General features: G+C 41.5%; 1 protein-coding gene across 12 annotated transcripts in view; it reads right to left on the bottom strand.

The window, feature by feature from the left end:
• NPAS3 (neuronal PAS domain protein 3) overlaps nt 1-23,705 on the bottom strand; it is a 634,645-nt gene that overhangs the window by 361,323 nt on the left and 249,617 nt on the right. The window lies entirely within an intron of this gene.

Below are 23,705 nucleotides of genomic sequence, written 5' to 3'. Positions count from 1 at the left end.
TTCACAATTGGACTAAAATCAAGGTGAACCAGTCACAATCGAGCAACTGAAAACCAAAAATATTGGCATAAGAGTCCACTAAAAGCCCGGGTCTTAACCTGGCATATAAAATTTAAAAGAGTAGCTCCCAGCTGTAGGGGAAGAAAGTTTAAAAACTGGGGTGCACCATCAAGAAGACATTGCCATATAGCTTAAGATAGTCCAGCCAATGAAGCCGCCCCACAGATCTTTAAAATAGGCAGGTCTACACAGGAGACATTCTTTCCGATATCCTGGCCTCCAGCTGTACAGGGTTTTGTAAGTGAACACAAGTACCTTCAAGAGGGCTTGATAGCCTATGGAGTCTTATAGGCAGTCAGTGCAGGGCTTTTCAAAGGAGCTTGCAAATGAGAAAATGCCAAAGAATTGTGTGTACAGTATTTCCTTATATTTCTCTGCACCACACTTCTGATTGCTTTATCACTGGCAACTAGTGTTCTCTAAGTGGGCAAATGAGAGGAAGAGGGGTCATACACTTCAGAGCTACATTAGCTGTCAGGGAACTGCCATCGGTTCAGGGGCGAGAGGGGAAAAGCCGGATGGATTACAGAGAGCCCCCAAAGATCGTGGGAAGCAGCACTTCCTCAGCAGAGGAAGATAGCCACGCCTCTAGTGGAGAGAAGATGCAGGGGGCGGAGGAGGCAAGGCAGTGCCAGGACACCTTGCCGGAGCAAAGCGGGGAGGAGGGAGGTCCCCCGTTAGCCAAGCCTTCCTTGCGCAGAAAGCTTCCGCGCAGAGAGGGAAGGCGCAGACTGGGCGTCAAGAAACTACTCTGCTGGGGAAGGTTTAAGGACTGCCCACTCTCAGATTCTGCCAGTGAATGAGCAAGACACGGAATACAGGCGCTCTGCATTCTAAAGGTTTTTATCACTAATAAGAAAGCTTTAGAACACACTTCTGAGGCATATTGCCTGATTGCTCTCGAGCAACCAACCAATACCTCTAACATTAGCAGTTCACTGAGGTGAAGCCTCAGGCGTTGTCAACCCTCAACCAAGTTCTATGCTGCAGCAGCCATTGATTGAGATCGTCAGTCTAAGGCTTTCTCATCACCATCCCCTCCCTTCTACAAGCCACCACAGTGGTAGTGGAAATTGGCTGCCAGTTTACTGTACAAACTTCATATTGCTAAAAAAACCAAAAACAATCCATTTTCTACCTATCTAGTTTGAATGTCAGGGGATTTTAGGGTCTGTCACTCAGCAGTGGAAGCCTGCACTATGTAGATCAGGTCTGGGCAAACTTGGCCCTCCAGATGTTTGGGGACTACAACTCCCACCATTCCTAGCTAACAGGACCAGCGGTCAGGGATAATGGGAACTGTAGTCTCAAAACATCTGGAGGGCCGAGTTTGCCTATGCCTGATGTAGATGAAACAGTTTGTGCTGAAAGCCTCTGTGTGTTATGCACTCCAAGGGTCCACATGTTCAAATGATGGTTGGAAAGAAGAAGTAGTCCCAGCAAAAGAATGGATACAAAAACTTATGGAATATGAGGAAATGACGAAACTTACCGGAAAAATAAAAAAATCAAGATAACTTTTTTTAAAAGAAATGGTTTATGGAATATTTACAAACTGTAAAAGGATAAGAACTTTGGCAGGATTATTGTAATTACCTGCAGTTTTATAAGAGTATATATTTAAAGCAGATGAATAAATGAGCCAATTAAGTTAATTTGGATATGCAGAAAATATTAAAAATAAATTTAAGGAACCGCAGAAAGAGAGGCAAGGAAGTCAAGTTTTGAAATGCCAAAATGACTGTAAAATTATTGAAATGTATAAAACTCAAAATCATAAATAATATATATATTTAAAAATATATGTTCAGATAATGGAAGCCCATCGCCATATTGTTTTATACACCCTTACAAAATTGCCATTGAGCCGATGAAGTTCATTTTCTGTAAATCTGCCATCTTAAAAAGTTTTATTCCTCATGGCCATCACTTTTTGGAAACTGGCGTTCTCCACAACAGAGAGGGCTTAGCATGTCCTACAGCATGATGCTACTTTTCTTCATTAGTCTAAAGTGATGGTTCTCAAAGGGTGCAGGTCACACTCACCGGTGTGGCAGGAGAGGATGGCAAGTGTGACAGGAAGATTAAAGGACAATCAATATTTTATTTTGGGAATGATTCATGTTCTTAGGTAGCTGCATTGTTTTATACTTTCTGGGTGTCTCATGATCGTATTATCAGTATTATTTCTTCTTATTTCTTTTTTATTTTTCATGACATTTTAAATGTTTTCAATATTCATATTTTATTTGGAAATTTTCAGTGGAAAAGCTGAAGAAAAAAACACACCCCAAACACAAAGTGGTTGTGTTCTATGTCATAGATCAAACACTGCTAGGAGTTTTCCAATGTATTTCTTTTCAATAAAAAAATTGTGGTGCAAGCAAATTTTTATTCTAAAAGTGTGGCCCGGAAAAAAATGTTTGAGAACCACTGGTCTAAAGGGATCCCTCCATCTCTCTGTCCTTATTTCAAATAGCCAGTCAGAGGATCTAGCATACTTCAGCAGAGAGATTAAACAACAATAAAATAAACCATCCCCCCTTGTTGTTGTTGTTTAATCCTTAAGAAGAAAAGCAATCAAAAATAAATTAAAAGAAAAGAAAGCTTCGGTTAATTTTACCTCATTTGCGCTATTCAGGAATAGCATACTATATCGCCATAAAAATGCTTTAAAAAAATAATAATCCCCACATATATGGGATTTGTTTATTATTTCTACAGTCATATACTTCGTAACTTAATGCCAGCCTTCACCCAAGTTGGTCTTCGCAAACAAAAAACAAAAACACACACACACACACACACACACACAAAACTACCACCACTGCAAATTTTTCCCAATATGGCTACCAGTAACTACTACTGTATCCTTGTGGAATTATACAGCCAACTAGGGAGCAGTCGTGAATCCATCCAACCATATGGCTGTAAGAGTAGCCAGCCAAGTGGCCATGTAGGGGAATCAAGTATATTTGCTGAGGGCAGGGGGCCCACCTTGGTACAGCCAAACAGCTGTCTATTCTGGGGTTTACATGCCTTTGGTTAAAGGGATGTGACACAGTTAACACAGCTTTTGGCTGGATTAATTCAATTTATAAAAAAATTAAAAGAACCACAATAGAGGCTCCATTTTTTGAACAAAATAGTCTTGAGGTACCTGCACCCCTTTAGAATGTTTTCAAACTTAACATAGAAAAGGAAATCCTGTTGTACAATCAGAAAAAAACCAGCAACTTTTCAAAACTCTTTAGATTCAGAGAACCACACATATGCCACAATTAAATAATGACTCATTCCAACCAGGTGAATCCCTACAGAAATATGCCTCCATGTGATGAATATTCAGATGCACAGGACAGGAAAAACATCTACTTAGTTTTTTCCTAACAGAAAACCCACTTTTATTGGATTTATGTACAAAGGCACCTTCAGTCCCTCACATTTTTTCCTCTCACAGTGCTATTTTCAACAATTGATTTTAGTGGTTATAGTGTCAGACTAGGACTGGGGAGATCTGGGTTCAGATCCTCACACAGCCATGTTCCTTATCAAATGGCCTTGAGCCAGTCACCTTCTCTCTGCCTATCCAGACTTACAGGGTTGTTTTTAGGATTAAATGGTGGGAAGCAAGCCAAGTATGCTACCTTGAGCTTCTTGGAGGAAATGTGAGAAATATACGAAATATATTTATCTATCTTGATCTCTATCTAGATGCATATATTCTAGAGTTGAAAAGCAGGACAAAGTAAATATACCTGAAATAGAATGTCATCCGTTTGCACAACCTACTTTCACCTAAATTTTCATTTCAACAGCTCTTATACCATTGTACCTCTCTCCCTCCTCCGTATCCCTAAAAAAAACACAATTCGAGGGTGAAAGAGGAGAGCGCAAAATATGGTCTGAAGCTCAACATCAAAAAAACGAAGATCATGGCCACTGGTCCCATCACCTCCTGGGAAACAGAAGGGGAAGAAATGGAGGCAGTGAGAGATTTTACTTTCTTGGGCTCCATGATCACTGCAGATGGTGACAGCAGCCACGTAATTAAAAGACGCCTGCTTCTTGGGAGAAAAGCAATGACAAACCTAGACAGCATCTTAAAAAGTAGAGACATCACCTTGCCAACAAAGGTCCGTATAGTAAAAGCTATGGTTTTCCCAGTAGTGATGTATGGAAGTGAGAGCTGGGCCATAAAGAATTGATGTTTTCGAATTATGGTGCTGGAGGAGACCCTTGAGAGTCCCATGGACTGCAAGAAGATCAAACCTATCCATTCTGAAGGAAATCAGCCCCGAGTGCTCACTGGAAGGACAGATCCTGAAGCTGAGGCTCTGATACTTTGGCCACCTCATGAGAAGAGAAGACTCTCTGGGAAAGACCCTGATGTTGGGAAAGATGGAGGGCACTAGGAGAAGGGGACGATGGTGGCCGAGATGGTTGGACAGTGTTCTCAAAGCTACGAACATGAGTCTGACCAAACTGTGGGAGGCAGTGGAAGACAGAAGTGGCTGGCGTGCTCTGGTCCATGGGGTCATGAAGAGTCAGACACGACTAAATGACTAAACAACAACAACATTCCCAGGTCAGCTACAAATAAAACAATCAAACACAACAATCAGTTAAACTGAAGGAAGTTATAAAGCACTGCAGATCAAAAACATACTGACAGATCAAAGCCAAGTTCAGTTAACTTTTTAAAAATTAAAAAAATTGATCAGCAAACGTGAAAAAATAAAACAACCTCAAAAAGTATTCGCTTGGTGCCAGTCAAACCTATTTGGGGAAAGCACTATAGAAATGGGGCACTGCAGCTGAAAAACCCTGTCACCTGTAACAACCCATCTTGACAATAAAGGTATTATTATTATTATTATCATTATTATCTTCAGAAGCTATGGGGGGTCCACAGAAGGGTCTTGAACAATTATCTTAATTCACTGATAGGTGCATTTATGCAAGGATAGGTGCATTTAGGTGGAAATGCTATGGTTCCTTGTCATCATAGGGATGTAAAGCTAAGCAGCAGCTGTTTTGCTTGGAAATTGGTCAATAACCAGTGAAGTTCTTTCAAGATTGGTGAGATGTGTTCTGTAGGGTAGGTCCCATAGGCAGTCTAGCACCTGTATTTTTTTTTTTTGCACAAATTGGAAGTTTCTGAGACGTCTTTCAAGGCAGTCCAATGCAGTAACAAGTTACAATCTGGATGTTACCAAGGCAGGACAGCTGTACTCAGCTAGTGGAAAGTGTCGTGCTATGTTTAAGATCATGTATAAATTCATCTTGTCGTCTTCTCTTATGTTTAAAGTTCTAGACAAATGATCAGTGCTCACATCTGCACATAGTTTGCATGGACTGAGCTTCTGCTTATTGCCCCTCATGCAGCCTATTATTGATGCCATTGCTAGTCACACCAAATAGCTGGATTTTGCTTGACGATGTTTTATAAGTGGGTAGCATCATGACCTTTAAGATTCAGGGCGATTATGTGAGAAATCATGTCAGCATGATCCCATTATTTTAATTATGAGATAATTAAAATACTCCTTCAAAGTCATCATACATTCTTCATTTTTGAAGCTAAATAAGCTGACATTAAGACACAGATTCCAAGTGTTTATAGTTATCTACTTTTTCTAGCCAACAGATATAGTCTGGTTTCGGTATCAGTTTTGGCATGGAAACAGCTTTGAATGACTTAGTTTGTCAGAAGAAGGACATAGATAACAAACCCTGTTAATTCTTTTGGACTTCTCAACAGCGTTTCATACCATCAGCCACGGCACCCTTCTAAATAGACTATCTGCAGTGGTTCTAGCCCTACACAGATGATCAGTTCAGGAGGTGAGGCAAAACCACTAGACCTTTTATGTTATGGACTCCAAAGGGTAACACTGAATCAGTACCTAGCATCCTTAAGTGGAGTGGATAAGGGCCACTCCAAGTTCAATCCAGACACACTTCAAGTTCAATCTAGACAAGATGGTAGATGGTTCGTCTGACATGAGAGGTGGATTGCAATCTATTCCGGATAGGATTTCACTCTCTCTCAATTTTAAGGGCTTAAGTGCAGTGGCTTCTGTGATATCGCCTTCAACCACATGTGACGGGTGAGCTGGTTTCCCACCCTGAGGGTGTCCCAACCTGCACCATCAAAGACAAGCGGCTGGATTTTATAGTTCTTTATTGGTGAATCAGTCAGTTACATCAGCTCCTAATGTGCAAGTGATATACGATAAAGCTCCTCGCTAATTAGCTGTCTAAGCAAATGACAACTTCAGACAGGAGTGCCAACTTGAATAAAATGGGGTGGAAGGGCAGGTAAGCCCCACCCCGCATAATTGATCACAAGACGCAGCACGCGCACACCATTTGAATGGCAATACCCACTATCTCCTCAAATATTTTATTGGGAGGGGGGGCTAAAGTGACATTAGCCCCTAGGAGTTGGCTCCTATGACTGCAAATCTGTGCCAGTCTCAGAACATTGGAGAAACAGAGTATTTATGCCCCCACCCCTTGTCCCTCCTTAGCTCACGTGTTGCGCTCAAGCACCTGTCAGCTCCTCCTCAGAGGCTGCTCTAACTTCTCGTCTCTTCAAACTTCTCCTCAAGCAAGGTGACAGTGGGGAGTGGGTGTCCAGGGGATTCTGAAGGCATGGCCTCATCCACAGATTCTACAGATTCCAAGATCCCTTATGGCTCTTCCAGCAAGTCCTGCTTCCTTCCTCCATGCTCTTGCTGACCAGTCACCTGCTCTGGTCCCCCTTCTTCCACCTCTGCCAGGAACCAGCTCATGGGTGGCACAGAAACCCACAAATCACTGGCCCCTTTTGCCAGACCCTCCTTCTCTCTCTCCCCTCTGCGTGCACAACCCCCCACTCCTTGGGCTCCTGCCAGCCCCTGCAAGAGGTAGTTAACCACACCCTGCTAACATCCAGACTACAGTAAATTCCAAAGTAAACACCACCTGAAACTGCCAAGGAGTTCTCTTCAGTCACATATGCCGTCTAAGATAATCACCAAAGGTCTTTCTTGGTGCTCTGCTGCTTTTTTGGAGGATATTATTCCCATACGTTGACTCATCTACCAAAATCTAAAACTGGGGGTGCAGGAATGCTTAAGGAGCTCCTTCCTCTTTTCTCCTGATGACATCAGGCCTTCAGTAGCCAAGGGTCTCTTTGCCCTCTTCTCTGTAACTTTGGGGTAAGGGAAAACAGGGGTAGAATCTACACAGGGACATTTTTAGAACAATCGTATTCAACAGTTATCGGAGGTTCAACGTTTTCTTTCTGCTGTCATTCAGTTACTGACATCTGTAGAAACTAGGATCTCTGATATTTCATTAAATTCTTTATCTCTATGAAACATTATCGTATAACCCAATTTGTACATAGCAAGAAGACAAAACAACAGATAAATCAGAAGAGCCTCACAGTAATAAAACAGGCTAGCTTTCAAAAACACCCTTCACTTTGTCCATCATATGATACTATTTAGGGTATATAATACCGAAAGGGCAACCGGATAATCACACTAGAAGCAATTTTAAACCACACTACTGCTGAAAAGTCAATTTAACTTTCCAGCTTTGTAAGACTTTGTTATTGCTATTGTTAATTATTTCTCATTTAATGGGAAATTGGCAACAAGGTCCCCAACTGTCATTTTAAATCTGCAATAATATCATGTGAAGCTTTTCGTCCTTATTCCCCAGTCCTGGATTATCAGAGCTAAATGGCAGCTCTAGAATTACCAAAGCTCAGGGGCAGGTACTGTTACACAAATTGCCAATTCAATTAACAGTGTGTAAATGCTCCACTGGCAGACTGAGGGAAGGACGGCCATTTTGGCAAGTGTCATTCCTAATTTATCAAACTGTCAAACCTCCCCACTCAGGTGCCCACGGTCACTGTCTGCCTCTTAATGTTAAATTGTGAAGCTGCAGGAGCCATCCTTGTAGTTTGACAAGGCACAATACTCAAAACTGATTTTAAAATCAAATGTACAGTTGTCTTAATTATTCTCAATATAAATGATGTTTTAATTACAACTTTAGAGTGGGAATATTTAATCAGGATTCAGCGCTACACTTCTGTGCTATGGTCTTACCTGCATTTGATAGCATTTCATCTTGTACTGCATATGTGTGCAGTTTGATAGGAGGTTTCTCAGTACCGGCAACCAATTGTGCCATGCTGGAAGAAACTGGGGGAACCATTTGAAGCACATGGAAGAGGAGATTATGGACACACAGAAGGCAGTGAAGTCATGGGAGAGAATGTAATGAAGCTTAAGGTAAAAATATAGGAGCAACTGAAAGCAACCAAAGGGGATGGATATTGTAAGGGAATGGCCCCTAGGGAAGGGGAAATGAGAGGTAAAATTCAGGTGGCTTTGGGGATGTGGAAATGCTGTAATCACCGTGATGATAGAATTGTAGAGTTGGAAGGGACTATGAGGATCATGAAGTCCAACCTGCTGCAATGGGTTGGGAACTGAAGGGAATTCCCTTGAAGGGAATTGAACCTGCGACCTTGGCATTATCAGCATCATGCTCTAACCAACTGGGCTATCCACAAGTGTAATAATTGTAGGCTGTCTCTGTCTAAAGTGTAATAATTGTAGGCTGTCTCTCTGTCTAAATAGAACTGCAGCTGGTATACAAACCAAAGTTAAGATAAGGCCCCTGAGTCATAGATGCTACATGTGTCTCCAGTGACGGTGCTGGGTCCAAGAACATCCCCAAACTGTGAACTCAAATTTCCAGTGAGAGTGCAATATCCTTTAAATATCCTCCTCTCCAGTCAAGGAGAGGGGTGGCAGCTCTCTGCCACCGACTCTGTACTCTGCCCCCGGGTCAGATGTGACCCGGGAGCAGAGCTGCAGTGGAGCTTCGGCTGGGTGTGAGGAAGCCGCCTTGGCAGCCCCCTTGCACACCAGAGCCAGGCTTCGATGGAAGCCTGTTGTGGGGGTGCCTGGTCACGCCTCCTCCATAAAATGTGCCTGGGGAGATGGCACCCCCAGCCCCCCACACCACACCACTGGGTCTAATGTATGTAGATGTTCAATAGCAAGGTATTGCCAAGAGATGGGGCAATGATTCCTAAGCATCATCTTCTGGAATTGACCATCTTGCACATTTGTTACAGCAGGCAATTGAGAATTCCACCTTATATCTTCCTTCCGGGACCAGACTGAAAGAGACATCTTCCCACTTAGGACATTCTTTTGGACGGCACTAAAAAAATGCAATGGGTAGTACTGTTACCCAGTCTACGAAGTAATATGCCAGTGTCATTCATGGTCTCAAGATAAAGGGCTAACTGTACAAATTCAGAACAAAACAGTTGCAAGTAAAATCTGCTAATTATGGGTGTCATCTCCATTAGGTACTGAAGCATGTCTCAAGGGCCCTGAGCGAAAGTTCAGGTACTAGTGCAATAATGCACTCTTTGTTCTCATTTGTTTGATGATTTAGGCTTAATTCCTCCTGTCTTTATCAGAGAACTTAAACTTGACCCAATTAATTTAATGCTTGAATTAAAATGAGCAAGAAAAGTGAGCAGTTATTTTCAAGACACAGGATAAAGGCAATATAGCACAGTAAGAGGCAATTTCCCCCCACAGGCACCTGAGTTCCTTCCTTTTGGTATTTATTCCTGTAGAATGTATTGCTTTCTCCTGAATTTCCGTCAGCTCTGTGGGAGACAACACCATCCGTCTTATTTCATCTTTTAACAAGAACTTGATGAGGTGACAAAGGACTGATTCTTAAAAACACATTACCTGTTATGTGAGGCATTGTGTGACAGGAAGAACTATCTTACTGACAGGCACCTGACAGCAGATTTGTTGATTTCATGGTCACTTCATTTAAAGTAACAACAGGGTGAAATATGCCATCTGATAATCTGTTTGAATGTTGACTGTGAAAAGCACTTAACATTTCTGCCAGCTATTACTACAGAATCTGTTCCTCAATATGCGCAGTTTTGCAGGTCTCATTAATAATTATTGCATATACACATGCACACATCTACACAATTTTTACTACTACTACTACTATTATTATTATTATTATTAATTTTTAAAAAGTAAATCTAGGAGTTCCTAAAAGTAAAAGATTCAAAACTTAACATTAAACTACAGCTTGTTTCAAACCACTTGTATGGAAGTAGTCTGGTGGCAAAACTCCATCCCAAACAGCAATTCAACTTTGAAAATGCTTCTGCCAAAGTCCCACCAAGAAGCTCCCATTAAAATCTAACAGCCATGGAATAAGATAACTGGTTCTCTTATGGATCAGTAACTGATTAAAAACCAGAATGTTGAGAGAGGGAAGCAAGCCGTGTCCCCCAAGCCTCTTTAATGGCTCTGGCACTGTTTCTGAATTGAGATAGCCCAGTCAAATTATTCAGAATGATGCAATCCCTAGCAGACTAAGAAGAACTCCACAATGATCTCTTCAAACTGGTGAATAGACAACTGAATGCAGCTGAAGGGGAAAATGTGAGAAAATGCAAAGTAATGCACACTGAGACCAGCCCCGCCTTCCTTCTTCATATATTTATTAGTGGAGTATTGACTGACTGTTAAAGAGATTTCCCAGGAAAGAAGTTCTGGGAGTCATTGTGTAAATAAATATAATTAACAAAATAATAATGGGATGTAGGAATGAAAAAGTCAACTTCAACATTAGGACTTATTAAGTAAAGGAATAGAAAATGAAACAGAAATCATTATAATGCCAGCTTGTAAATCCTGAGAGTAGCCACATTCAAAATACACTTTAGAGCTTTCATCACCCCACCTCAAAACAGATCAGATGATGCAGAAATAAGCAACTAAATGGTTTAGGAGTTAGGGAGCAAAGGAGCTTAATTTGATAAATTAATGAGTGACATTGTAGTGGTTCATGAAATTATAAACAGTGTTAAGATTAAAATGCATCTTAAAATCTGACCACACCACATCAACCAGTGAAATCTAGATAGGCAACTGAGTATACTTATGCATTACAAAGCTTCAATGAGCAACCCTATCTTTACTGGGAGTCAGGCTGAGGGGTCCAAGGAGGGACAAGTGCTGCTCTGCTGTTGTGGAGAAGCTCGGTTAGTGGGACAGCTCTACGTGGATGTACTGATGGGAAAGGGGGCAAAAAAAAATACATGGGGAGTTTCTCAAGGTGAGTCAAGGTGGACCCAAATCCCCTAACACACACCCGTAGAGCTAGCAATGATTGGTGTGTACATGCAAACGTACACATGTGAATATTTAAAAGCTCATCACAAAAATGGAGAAAGTCACCTCCCCCTTCTGCCCTTGCCACAGCAAGCTGTCACAGAACAGGAAGTGGTGGGAGCTCTGGCATACATTTTCTTAACAAATTAAATTAAATTAAATTAAAAAATTCCTTCCAGTAGCAACTTAAAGGTAAAGGTATCCCTGACTATTAGGTCCAGTCGTGACCGACTCTGGGGTTGCGGTGTTCATCTCGCTTTATTGGCCAAGGGAGCCGGCGTACAGCTTCCGGGTCATGTGGCCAGCATGACTAAGCCGCTTCTGGTGAACCAGAGCAGCTCACGGAAACGCCGTTTACCTTCCCGCCGGAGCAGTACCTATTTATCTACTTGCACTTTGACGTGCTTTCAAACTGCTAGGTTGTCAGGAGCAGAGACCAAGCAATGGGAGTTCACCTCATCGTGGGGATTTGAAACGCCAACCTTCTGATTGGCAAGTCCTAGGCTCTGCGGTTTAACCCACAGCGGTTTAATCCCCAGTAGCACCTTAGAGAACAACTAAGTTAGTTATTAGGGGACGCGGGTGGCGCTGTGGGTAAAACCTCAGCGCCTAGGGCTTGCCGATCGCATGGTCGGCGGTTCGAATCCCCGTGGCGGGGTGAGCTCCCGTCTCTCGGTCCCAGCTCCTGCCCACCTAGCAGTTCGAAAGCACCCCTAAGTGCAAGTAGATAAATAGGTACCGCTTTATAGCGGGAAGGTAAACGGTGTTTCCGTGTGCTGCGCTGGTGCCGGCTCGCCAGAGCAGCTTCGTCACGCTGGCCACGTGACCCGGAAGTGTCTCCGGACAGCGCTGGCCCCCGGCCTCTTAAGTGAGATGGGCGCACAACCCTAGAGTCGGACACGACTGGCCCGTACGGGCAGGGGTACCTTTACCTTTTAAGTTAGTTATTGGTCATAGGATCGTTCTGTACCATATGAAATTCAGGGTCACATGATACAATTATCACCACTAGGTCAGAGGACCTAATAGGGGGATGAAAATAATATTTCATGCAGAATAGGTATTACAATAGTTAACAGCCATGAAAGTTAATGGGACCTCCATATCTATTATGCAGTCTTCTACCCTTAATAGTAAATGACGGGATGGACAGAAGCTGAATAGCACAATCGTGCCGTGCTTGTCAGTCTCAAGACTATAGGACACTGCTCAGAAGTAAGCATCAATGAGTTCAATGCAACTTATGTGCATAGGATTACATATTTCACACTGAGCACTTTGGCAAAAGGGCAAAATAATGTAAAAAGCAAACAAATAGCAAAATAAATCCATCAAGCCAATTTTTATATCCCATATGGCACTGTCCTTACAACAGATGACATGGTAAACCAACTTTCACCATGTTTTAAACATGCATAATTATGGATCCATTAACTTGTTAATAGGTTACTGCCAAAATATACATTTATTTTCTATATTCGGCAAAAACCTTTATGTTCCCAAATTAAATTGCTGGTAGACAAAGTATGCCTGAAACTTTTGTTTGTTTATAAGATGCAGGGAGTTATCAAATGACAAGCGATGCAATATTCAGATCTGAACATGTTTAAGATTACACTTTACTGAAGTAAACATGCTTAGCTATTAATATTAAATACAGGAGCCAGATCTGCCATACATCTTAGTTACTTGATTACACAGTCCCTCTCTCCCTTTTTTGACACATACACACACAAAAAAACAATAAACTGCCTACTTGATTTATACTGGCTCACAAGAGCCACGATGAAGAACGCTTTGAATACCGTTATGCTTTAAAGCTTTTAAAAACAGCATTAAATATGAACCAGAAATAGGCTGGTTAAAATTTATACTTTCTCTGAGAGATTTTTGACACTTTCAATGCTTGTGAAAGCTGAGGGGTTGACGGCGCTAGTCAAATACAGTTGAGTGAGCAGACTGCCAGCATCCCACATTCCACCTCCAGTGCAGTTCAACCGTGACATAGAGGGACCAGCCTTCCCTCCCTCCCCCCCCTCTCTTATGCACACGTGCACACGCACACACAGAGACGGTTTCAGATATTTTATTTGCTAATCTTTCTTCACAGCTAAGAAAAGCGCAGTTCTTCTGTTCAGTTCATGTCACTGGTTAGAGAAAACACCACTGCAGATCACAAGATAGTTATAATTAGAATCCTAGAATCTTAGAGCTGGAAGGGACCCAAGGGTCATCTAGTCCAACCCCCTGCAATGCAGGAATCTCAGCTAATTCATATTAATAAATATGTTATCATGCCATAATTCACACTGTGTTTGTTTCTCCCCTCACAAATTGTTTTATTTCTTAAGTTAATATTCTGTGTAAAATTAGAAGAAGCTACCAAAAGTGACCAAAGATCATGCTGTTGTTGGATCTGGACTTGGGAGCTCAGGGTTCAAGTCATTTCTCAACCATGAAGGTCACCAGTCAACCAGTCAAGGCATTGCTATGAGGATCAATGTAGACTACACTGTATACTGTGAAAGGTGCTGTAGAAATGCTAATTTTTAAAAGGTCATTCTTGCTCAAATAGACCTTGGCATCTTGAGATAATAAAGTTGTTTAGCTGTAATTGTTCTCCTGGAAAGCAGTATATGCATGGTGATAGGATACCCTCCTTTGCAGAAGTGGGAGATGAATGTCACCTCTTTTCCTCCAACTTATGTGGACTGGCATCCAGTGTCAAAAAACAACACAATAACCTGGTTCCCAAATTTGTATTTGGGAGTGGGCGGGCGGAGAATCTGCTGGAGAGAATTTGATGGGTAGTGCTTAACTTTTCCCAATTACTGTCCACAGGACTCTACACACACTACTACTACTAATATTAATAATAATAATTTTATTATTTCTATCCCACCCAACTGACTGGGTTTCCCCAAACACACGCACACATTTTTCTTCCCTATGAGGCTAATTTCTAAACTTCAGTAAAGAGAAAAATAGCTGAGTGGGAGAAGGCATGGAAAAGGCTAAGCATTTCCTTCTGCCTGCCAATGAGACTATGCATATGCCTGCCCTCATATTAATTAATATTATTGGGTGTATTTTTTTTTAAATCCCAAACCTTCAGTGGCACACTAAGACTTCCCAGGGCAGTTACACATACAATTAAAATACTACAATATAAACATACCAGTCTAAAACTATACAAACACAGCAATATCACCATACTATTAAGTAAAGGGTTTGGAAAGCCACGTTTGCCTCGTAACTCGTAGTTCTGCTCTCATATCCTGAATACAGGTAACTCGCATCCTACGTAGCGGTTACATCCATGTATAAGCAAAATTGTGTAAGCAAAATTGTGTAAAGCCAGACTACCCCCTAGAAAACCATTAAGACCTATAAAAATCATATTTAATGAATGAATGAATGAATGCTGCACTTACCAGTGAGGGGCGAATGTGGCTCTCAGTCTTCCTTTTCCTCTCCCTTGCTAGATGCTGCTGCATATGATACGAGGGCCAGGGGGCTGCCTGGTAGCCAGAAGAAGTATTGGGGTGTGGTTCAGATCCAGAGGTGGGTTTCCCATGCACATCTGCTGCTGGTGGCGGTTTATTTGTGAGGAATATGGTGATTGGCAATTGCTGTTGTCTCTTGAGCTCATCAAGCATGTTGTTGTATGGTCTCCAAGTGTCTGTAATTCCATGGATGATCTTGAGGCTGCATTCCATGGAGGGGCAAAACTTTGCAAACAAGAAACTTGCATGCTTTATTACTTGGAAGAATTGAGAAAATTCCTGCAGGTTCCATCTTGCTGACTCATGCTTACCATCCTCATCCTCATTCTGAGCTTTATCTGACCAGTTCTTCCAGCTCTTCAACTGTCAATACCTGTTGGTCCTCAATTACATCTTCCACTTCTTCCTGGATGAGGTCAACAAAGCCATCACTACCCACTTGCGCGGTCCTCTGCACAATGTCCTTCACCTCACTGACAATGTTTGGAAATCCCTTGAAATCATGCACACATTCTTTCCCCAAGTTCCATCAACAGGCATTCACGGTTTCAGGTGTGATTGAACCCACTGCCTGATTGACGCAGGTGCTGGAATGGGCAATGCTGAAAGACTTCCAGCATGTTGTGAGGTCAAGATCCGGATCAGCATCCATCAGGTTCATCATCCAGGAAAAGGTGAACTTTGTGTAAGCAGCCTTGAAGCAGTGATTCACACCTTGATCCAGAGGCTGCCATTTTGCAGTCTGAAGCTTGGTCAACCACCTCTCTCGAAACTCCTCCGTAAGTCTCTCTGGCCTCTTCTGATCACCCATTCCAAAAGCTTCTTCCACACCCAAACACTCTCACAATGGCTGCTGGCCATTCTTTCCTGCTCTTCCGACCCCCTTTCCCCCCGCAAGTGCCATTTTCACACAATTTTATTATTCTTTTTCCCTACTGCATGCCATTTCTGCAACATTTTTAAACAAATATTTTTTGGCAATGCACGTAAAGCTGCGAGCATGTATGCTAAATAAGCGTAAGATGCGAACTACCTGTACAGAGCAAGTTGTTTCTCCCCAAAATGCGTTTCCACTTCCTTCAAGCAAACAATGTAATCACTTTTAAGTGTGATTGAGTGGCATTGCTCAAAGAAGAAGAAGAAGAAGAAGAAGAAGAAGAAGAAGAAGAAGAAGAAGAAGAAGAGGAGCAAGCCAGCTATAATTAAACCCTTTTAAGTCCCATTGGTTTGAGTGAAAAATGCTTAAGCACATTCTTAAATATCTAATCAAGTGTGCCCATAACTAGTAGCATGGAAAGCTACCTTACACCGAGTCAGACCATTCGTCTATCTGACTTACCATTATTTGTTCCATTGGCTTTCCAGGATTTCAGATATGTGCCTTTCTGAGCCCCAGTGCTTTTTTTCTGGGGGGGTACGCAAGGGTACGCATACCCCTAAACATTTTGTGAATCTAAGTTTGGCCTCATTGAGGGGCAGTATTTCAATATGAGTAGGAAAAGGAGAGTACTCCTAAACATTTTTTTAAAGGAAAAAAAGCACTGCTGAGCCCTATGTGAAGATGCCAGGGCTTGGTATCTTCCGCAAGTAAAGCACATGTTCCAGCAAAGTTGTCTCTTTTGAGAGTGGTGAACACCCCCAGTATTGCCTGGTGCTCAACAGGTAATTCCTAACGCACCCTAAGGTAGTCAAACACAGTTGTATGTTACCATGTGTGGCCTTCCCTGTCCCTTCCAGATCATTTGAAAAATTTTAGAGTCTTGGCAGACCACTTAACACATTTTGTTTCTTCAGTTCCAGAATTATCATTAACACCTGCATTGTCTTACTGAGATCATGGGGCCAAGGCCAGGGATTTATTAGCTGATTATCAGGGGAGCAGCGTGGGGGTGTCAGGGGCCCCGAGTGCACAATTTTTGAGGGGGTGCAAACCAGACACACACACCCACAGGTGCCCCCAGCGTGGCTGGGCCCAGTGCTCCTCTCCGCCCACCAAGGGCCACACGGGCTAGCTGGGCTCCACCCTGCACAGGCAGGAAGGTGACTCAGCTTTGCTCCGATGCAGATGGGGTCACTCCAGCGGCATCAAGGGCTGGGCTGGCACCCCACTACCCAGCGCATGCGCACCCCAGGCACTGGCAACTGGCACTACGCTGATGCCTATTATATAAGGTGGCGCTGTGGGTTAAACCACAGAGCCTAGGGCTTGCCGATCAGAAGGTTGGCGGTTTGAATCCCCGCGATGGGGCGAGCTCCCGTTGCTTGGTCCCTGCTCCTGCCAACCTAGCAGTTTGAAAGCATGTCAAAGTGCAAGTAGATAAATAGGTACCGCTCCAGCGGGAAGGTAAACGGTGTTTCTGTGCGCTGCTCTGGTTTCGCCAGATGCGGCTTAGTCATGCTGGCCACATGACCCAGAAGCTGTACGCCGGTTCCCTCGGCCAATAAAGCGAGATGAGCACTGCAACCCCAGAGTCGGCCACGACTGGACCTAATGGTCGGGGGTCCCTTTACCTTTACCCATGTTCAAAATGGTTTTCATCTCCATTCTTATTTTTTTTTTAAAATATAATCACAACAATTCTGGAACATATCCACAGACTACCTGAAAAGGACCTGACAGCTGGTGGTCCACAGGCCAAACTGAGAACAGCTGAATTAAATCATCCATATTGTTTGAAGGAGCCCCAAGAATAAAGTCCAAAACCTGTCCGCAAACTAGGATTAGGTGCCAACACCTGTATCCACCATCTACATCACCTGAGTAGCTTCTGCTGTCATCCACGGCATGCAAAAAATATAATTGGCCAATTGCCATGCTGTAGGCCTGTCTTGAGAAGCCACTGGAAGACAATGGGTTCATAAGGTATTATGTGCAAGCTGTTTGTCACATGGGTCAAAAAGCCACAATCTTCACACGAGGACCTTGCAGTCTCTGGTGCTAGTGTGGAGCCTTTCCAAAGACCAGGAGATATATGTGGCAAGCAGCTTTCAGTTGCAGCACAAAGCCACCACCGTGTGCAAGCTTTTCCAGATGCCTCCTACATAGGTGGGAATCAGCTCTCAGAGATAGCTGCTTTGCCAGAAGGTGACCACAAATTAACATTTCCCCCCAAACAAGCCACACTATGTGCTGCGAGTCAATGCATTTAGCTCCCACGATCACCAGTCAAACTAATGGCGCGGGGTGGGGGTGGGGATATTAACATACCTCAGACTCAAGACTAGTGCTAGCAGTTTATTGCAAGAGAGAAGCATACATTTTAAGAATTAGAAACCTATAAATAAGTTAGAAATAAGAAATTTGCACAATTGTATTTGATATACTGGCCAAACGTCACGATTAAGTGTGCAACCGCTCAGCAAAGCGAATCTCTGCTTATGGATAGGAATTGAAATCAAACTAGATTCAACAGGGGTAAAACACAAACACACATTAAAATCAAACAACCAAGAGGTATGATAATAATGTTGACAAGCAAGCATGTCTGTCTTTGAGATTTTATTAACTTCCTGCATTATATCAAATGGAGTTAAACTCCAACTGTGAAATGTCTTTGCTATCTGAAAGACGAACATTTTTTTCCCCTTTATAGCAGTGAGTTGTACATTTCAGCGCTTTCATCTTTATGCCATCTGCAGGATATTGGAAATGAAATGAAAACAGAAAGGGATTTTTAACACGAGGGGAACACCTGATGTACAAAGTTACTGAAGCACCAGGCATGTGTAGTAGTGCAAACCGTCCCTACTACAAGCCTTTGTTGAAAAGGACCCCCCTGATCTTTAATGCAACTAGCAAACAAATAAACCCCTCCTGTCAGCAGGGGAGAGCCACTGCTCCCCAAGATCATTAAGGAGCTCTATTCAGACAAATCCCTGTCTAGTGTCCTTGGCCCAGTCAGAGAGAAGGAAGGCAAATGTGCTTTCATACTGTACAGCTTGAAATGTCACAGCAGGATGAAAGTTGTGGAACAGACAGCAGAGGGGAAAAGATGTGGTGCTACATGAGGGGTAGTGTTCCAACAATGAAAGGCTGGTGTTTGAGTCTGCCAAACAACGTAATGACTCAGCCAGGCAGAAAAATATTACCGCCATGGGAATACTTGGAACGTCTCAGTTTGAGAGTAATTAGGGACTAAACTACACTGGCATGCTTCAGTGATGAAATGAGAAAATAACCAATACCTCTGTCAAGTTCTGATTGGGGAGTATTAAATGAATATGGGCTTCGATCATCTCTGACCACAAAGTAGGAACTGACAATAATTTGAAAGGATCGCCCCCTTCCCCCATAGACCGTCATATTATACAAAGCAAAAGTGGAAACCCCTCCTTTGTTTGTCATTATTACTGGGGTTGCATGTAGATTATTCCCCAATCAGAATTCAAAAGATTAAAAGCTGGGGGAAAGGGCAAGGTTGTCATTTCATCCTTCTAAACTATGATGTTTATGCTTTTTATTATCTACTATCCGCCTTGGTGGACTACTGCAGCAGCTACTTGCTATTTATCTATAAATAATTTGGCCAATGTTCATCTTGTACACTCTATTGAACATTTGCATTGCGGTCAAATTTGTACTCATTAACCATTGTAAAATGACTTTTCTCTTTATTATTGTAAACTGGCATTATAATTGAATTAAACACTCTCAGCAGCATCTGCCATTTTAAGAACCACCTTAAAGCAAGCTTGACAAAGTACGCAATATAGATCTACCAATAAAGTCACACTCCAATAGCTCACTATTTTGTTTCAATGGCCAGATCAGTTTCTTGGCGGGCGGGGAGGACAGTGAATGTGTATGTGCAAGAGCAATTATTTATATCTGAAAGGTTTAGGAAGTATAAAGCACAAATAGCTGTAGAGACCATGTTCCTGCATTATTTTACAACAGAATGTTTTTGAAAGATAACTGGGCACTTGTTCAACTTCATACACAAAGACAGACACTATCATATAAACTTTCACTATACAGAATGCAATTTCCTAATCTGAACTAATGTTGTAGGATAAATTATATCTCTCCAATGCCTGTACAACCCCCATTAGGCCAGGTTAATAAACTCTAATAGATGTAAGGGCTAATACAATATTCAGCTATTGACATAAACATAAATATAAATTTCAAAGAAAATAACCTACTTTAGTAAAACTACCTGTGCAATAAAAATTAATGAACTCCAAATGATTCTGCACATCTCTACCAAATTGCATTTTGAGGCTCACATCTTTAGGACATGCTGGGTGGTTTGATGCATTCCCACAATTCATCTTTCTGCTAAGCCGGTTTTAATTTAAATGCAATTAAAGGCTCAAAATGAACATTATGTATTAGATAAAGGCCCGAATCTGCAGACTATCATAAATATGATTTTTCAGAAAAATTAATTACAAGCCATTAGGGTACAAGTCATCTTACTGCAAATGTTAAGTTAAACTGCAGAATTAGTTTACTCGTTTCATTAAATGTTAAATACTGATGTTAAACTCCGCTTCAATGTCAATACAACAGGGCAGTTTAAAGGGAAGAAAACCTCAACATTCCCTGGACTTAAAGCAGCAACCAGAAGGATGTTAAGTCTCATTGAAATCAATGGTTACCACTTCAGTACAGTATAGTAAATGGCCTGGACATTTTTATGACATATCACTAACTTTTGTATTTATTTATTTATTTATGTTCTAAATAAAACATGAAAATAAATAAAACAGTTCATTTTTCTTTATTACCTAGAAGGGCTTATGCTGTAATAGCGATGTTCACATAGACCAATAAAGGATGAAGAAGGAAGGAAAAGGTGATAAAACTTAACCAAGAAGCTCAAGCTTGCAATTTTGACACTTGCTGGGAGCTGGAAATTCAGTGCACTCCAGGTACACAAGCAACAACCCAGGAAAGAACTGTTATTTCTCTCTTAGAGCAATGTGACATTCCTACTTACAATTTTAACTTTCAAGCATGTGCTGCAGTATGTCAAACTAATCCAAACCCCTGCTTTCAAATATACCTGCAAGCCTAGTAGAAATCATTGCCATTTTACTGTGGTTCAGGATTCATTTAATATTGTTTGTTCTATACTTGTTCCAGTAAGTATAACAGTTTTAATACCAGATGAAACTGCAATTGTGATTCATTTTGCAGCATATCCTTGTGAAGCAAGCATTACATTCTCCTGATACAAATGTATTAAGAGAGCCTTGAGAGAGACAAAAGAGTTTTATTAAATTCACCTGGTTCTCTATCTTGTTACCTGCTGTGTTCTTCATAGCCTACATACAGCTATTCTACTCACTCTGTAATCTAACCCCAGCAGATTTGGGGAAACAAGACTTGTGGTTTTTCCCCTCCTCTGCACCCTGAAAGCAGACATTTTTAGAAATACAAGATATATCAGAAATATTATTCAATGATCATAGGGGTTTTATCTTTTTTTGCGGGGGGGGGGGGGAGGAATATACTTAGTGAAATCCAACTATTTCCCCCTGAAAACTATTGCAAAACATTGCTACTATACCAAGTAATTTGAATGAAGCACAACAGAAATCCACGGCTGTTTCTTTTTTTCAAATATTCATTTAAAAAACAATGAATTTTATTGGTTACATGTCAACTTTTTTAAATGAATACATCTCTTAATTCTCCTTACACACATTTTTTACTCTGCTTAAGGGATCTGTTCAGAGTAAAACAACCACATTTTTTCAAGCAAGGTATTCTTCGCCAAAAGCTGGATGCTGCAATTGCAAGCAACTAAATATCAGGCCTTATGTGCAGCAGCAGATCTACCTGGGACAGGAGTGCACACTGATGAATTGAGTGTTCACGTACAAGTTTGGCTCAGCAAATCTCTGTTTGGCACTGAACAGGGATCCTTAGATATGCAACTGCCTCTTAAAATGACAGACAGCCATATGTAACATGGGATGATGATCATTCCGATACTGGGTTGTTGTCAGGATTGCTGAGAAAGAATGTGAAATTCTTCAAAGTCTTAGTAAAAAGTGCTGCAGTCCTAAAGTCTAAGAACCTACAGTAAGACTTCTGTCTAAGTAAATATGAAGAGGATTGAGCTGTATGTCTTGATAATAACCATTCAAGGAGGAATATAGCTGTGCAACACAATGTTCATTTTTCTCTTTAGCTCCTGGCCAGTATGACAAATTCACACATTCATGTACTAAAGATTGATGATAACTGAACATGTAAATGCTACATGGCAGATTTTTTGAAATGAAAAAGTTGTTAATTAGCTAAAGATTTTGAGCTTTCACAAAAAGAGCCGAAAAGCGAAGTACCATCTTTTATCCATACAATTCCAAGTCCTCAAGTATAATGAGTAAATATAGAATAGTAAACATGTCACATAACCAAATGCAATGATATACACTCCATAGTACATTTGCAAGCTTTCTGCTGTTTGCCCATTATATCTGTGCTTTCCAAATAGCTGAGCTACTAAACAGGTGTGAAAAAGCCAAACATTGCCAAGCTTGGCTGCCCATGAAGCTGTTGAAATCACGAGTTTCCCATTCAAAACAAGGTCTCTCTGTGACAGCAGGAGTGTATATTGAATATTTATAGACACTATCTACTGAATGATGAGTGTATTGCCTATTATCTACAATTAAATTGTTATAAAGAAATAAAGAAAGCTTGTAAGGGGCACAGATAAACATTTGAACAGCTCCTTTAATTTATATTTATTGTCTTTGTATCTAGATATCCACAACTGGAGCAATAACATGCATGCATGTGCGCACATGCACACACAAATGTAAAGGTCAGCAGCAATAATAATAATAATAATAATAATAATAATAATAATAATAATAAATGGTCTTCTGCTGCTTTTAGAAGATGTTTAAGCTTGGACTTGGGCAAACCTCTAAGCCTTAAGAGTTTTGTGTAAAGGAATTTCCTAAAAGTGAAGCAGACATGGAGAACACATGCTTTCATGCATGGTATTGTTAGCAGGACGGAAAGTCATAAACTGAATAGGAGAAGGAGGTTGATATTTAAATAATTGTACCTGGATAGCTACAGAAAGCCAAAGAAGACTTGCAGTTTGTAGTCAAGACAACAAAACCACAGTCCTCGAATGCGTAGCTTTTAAAAGCTTTTAAGTAGCTTTTAAAAGGGTGCAGCAGTGGCAGGTGATGGAAAGAAAGAAATGAAAGCAATATAGATATTGGAATGGTAGAGGGATCATAGCATGCCACAGAGAAATGTTTTGTATGCCGAAAGTTCATGGCACTGATTCCTGGCACCTCCAGGTAGTAGTTAATGGGAAAGGTATTTGCGTGAGACCATGGAAAGCCACTGCCAGGTATCTACTGTCTAGATAAGAACCAGAAGAAATTGTTTATGTATGTGACCACAGCTGCCCAAATATTGTTAGCCCAGAGATGGAAAGAAAATACAGTTCCAACCAAGGAAGAGTGGCAGATAAAATTAATGAACTATGATGAATTGGCAAAACTTACAGGAAGAATTAGGAGCCAGGAAGAATCAAACTTTAATAAAGAATGAGGGACGTATATAATGTATTTGAAAAATTACTGTAAACAACTACATTCATTGGTAGGTTTGACAGAAAACTTGTAAAAAAAAAAAGGCCCAATCTCTCTCTCTCCCTCTCCACACACACACACATACAGTGGTACCTTCGGTTGCTAAAACCTTGTGTTACAGAAACTTCAGGTTATAGACTCCGCTAACCCGGAAGTAGTACCTCGGGTTAAGAACTTTACCTCAGGATGAGAACAGACATCGCGTGGCAGCGGCAGCAGGAGGCCCCATTAGCTAAAGTGGTACCTCAGGTTAAGAACAGTTTCAGGTTAAGAATGGACCTTTGGAAGGTACCACTGTGTGTGTGTGTGTGTGTGTGTG

The sequence above is a fragment of the Podarcis filfolensis genome (assembly GCF_964270895.1).
Source record: "Podarcis filfolensis genome assembly, chromosome: 1".
Lineage (NCBI taxonomy): Eukaryota > Metazoa > Chordata > Lepidosauria > Squamata > Lacertidae > Podarcis > Podarcis filfolensis.
The sequence above is the reverse complement of the archived record's forward strand: the minus strand, read 5'-3'. Positions and strand labels throughout refer to the sequence as shown.